Raw genomic sequence first — 2,085 nt, forward strand, 5'->3', positions numbered from 1 at the left:
TCTGTTGCTTTTTCTTGCTGCATAGCATTCCTTTGTATGAGGCACCACATTTAATGTATTCATTTACTTATTGATGAACATTGGGTTGTTTCCACTTTTCGGCTTTTACAAATAAAGCTGCTGTGCCTATTTGAGTACAAGATTTGTGTGGACAAATGTTTTCATTTCTCTTGTGTAAATACCTAGGGGTGGAATAGCTGGGTCACCTGGAAAGTGTATGTTTTACTTTATAAAAAACTGCCCAACTGTTTTCCGTAGTGACCAGGCCACTTTGCCCTCCCAAACACCGCGTATGAGAGTTCCTGTTGTTGCACGAGTTGGCTGACACTTGGCATTATCAGTCTTTTAGTTTCAGCCATTCTTGTGGGCAGTATCTTCTTCCTGTTTTATTTTTCATTTCTCTAATGTCTAATGTTGAGAGTCTTTTCATGTGTTTATTTGCCTTCTCTGTCTCTTCTTTGTGAAGTCCCTGTTCAATTTTTTTTTTTTTACCCATTTCTGTTCCTATTATTGAGCTTTAAGAATTCTTTTTATATCCTGGATAATAGTCTTCAGTCTGTTTTGTGTCTTTGTAGTCAGGGAAGAAGGCCTAATCTTCATTTTAACGTTGAAAACGGAACTTATTCCAAAACAAACCTATTCTATTCTTCCTTATCTCAGTGAATGGTGTTCCTTTTGGGGTCGAGGGGAAACAACAAGAGATCATCATTTTTATGAATTAAAATTTTCCCCACTGTGCGTTTTCATTGAAAATATTAAAACAGCTTCATCATAATGAATTACAAGACTTTGATGATTAAGTTGTACTACCACTTATGAGGCTTATATTCATTATTTTTGTAGACTTGAAGGAAACTTTGCATTCTTGTATTTTCTGTTCTCCGCTTCAGAGAAAGATTATGATGAGGTCTAAAATATGACTAAGTCAAAGCCCAACTGAGAAGTGGAAATAGACAGAGAACACAATTTATACACAGCTGTACCGTAAGAGCATTGGTGGTTTTTAGCTCCTGTTTTGGGTATGAAAATTTAGCTCATCTCACACGATATGAAAGCAGGTGCAATGGTAAAGCTGAATCATGAAACCCCCAATCAATTTTAAAAATATATATTTTTATTGATTTCAGAGAGGAAGGGAGAAGCAGAGATATATAAAAACATCAGCGATTAGAGAGAGTCATTGATTGGCTGCCTCCTGCACACCCCACACTGGGGATCAAGCCTGTAACATAGGCATGTGCCCTGTGTGACCAGAAATCAAACTGTGACCTCCTGGTTCATAGGTAGATGCTCAACCACGGAGCCACGCTGGCCAGGCCCCCATCAGTTATTTTTAGCATGCCTCTTAATTTTTCTCTCCCCTGGTTTCTTGTCTTCTGTGCCTGAGGTTTGAACGGGTAACCACTGGAGGGGATGCCATGGAGGAAACATCAGCAAACACGAAAAAGCAAATTCGGCCATAACTGTATAGATAGTCCACCTGAACTGTTCAGCCACGTAGCCATAGATAAGTCCAACCATTGCCCAAAAAAAGACTAATTCCCTGAGACATCTGTGCAGCTAGCTTCTGGCCCTTCTAATCCATTTGCATGGGCAGCCCGCGCAGATGCTCCCGCATGGCTGGCTGAGGAGGTGGGCTGAGAGTGCTGGCTTCCGGCAGCGAGGCGAGGGCAGCTGCAACTTGGGGAAGGTAGGGTTTGGGGACTGGCCCTGGGCACAGCTTGGAGAGCCTACCAGGCTGAGGAGTGTGATGGCCACAGCCCCGGAAGCAGATCTATGGATTACGTTTTTTGAAGTTGGAACATTTTATTTTTATTTTATTTTATTTTTTTAAATATATTTTATTGATTTTTTACAGAGAAGAAGGGAGAGAGATAGAGAGTTAGAAACATCGATGAGAGAGATCGATCAGTTGCCTCCTGCACGCCCCCCACTGGGGATGTGCCCGCAACCAAGGCACACGCCCCTGACCGGAATCGAACCCGGAACCCCTCAGTCCGCAGGCCGACGCTCTATCCACTGAGCCAAACCGGTTCGGCGAAGTTGGAACATTTTAAAGGATTTTGCTACACCCTGTATATTATC

The 2,085-nt window shown here is 42.3% G+C and overlaps 1 pseudogene across 1 annotated transcript; it reads right to left on the minus strand.

Moving 5' to 3' along the window:
- Positions 1-1,323: 1,323 nt before the first annotated feature.
- On the minus strand, positions 1,324-1,618 carry LOC308535229 (signal peptidase complex subunit 1-like; annotated as a pseudogene). Its single transcript has one exon. The product of its transcript is annotated as a signal peptidase complex subunit 1-like (transcript).
- Positions 1,619-2,085: the final 467 nt, after the last annotated feature.

The sequence above is a fragment of the Myotis nattereri genome (genome assembly GCF_964212035.1).
Source record: "Myotis nattereri genome assembly, chromosome: 19".
Taxonomy (NCBI): Eukaryota; Metazoa; Chordata; class Mammalia; order Chiroptera; family Vespertilionidae; genus Myotis; species Myotis nattereri.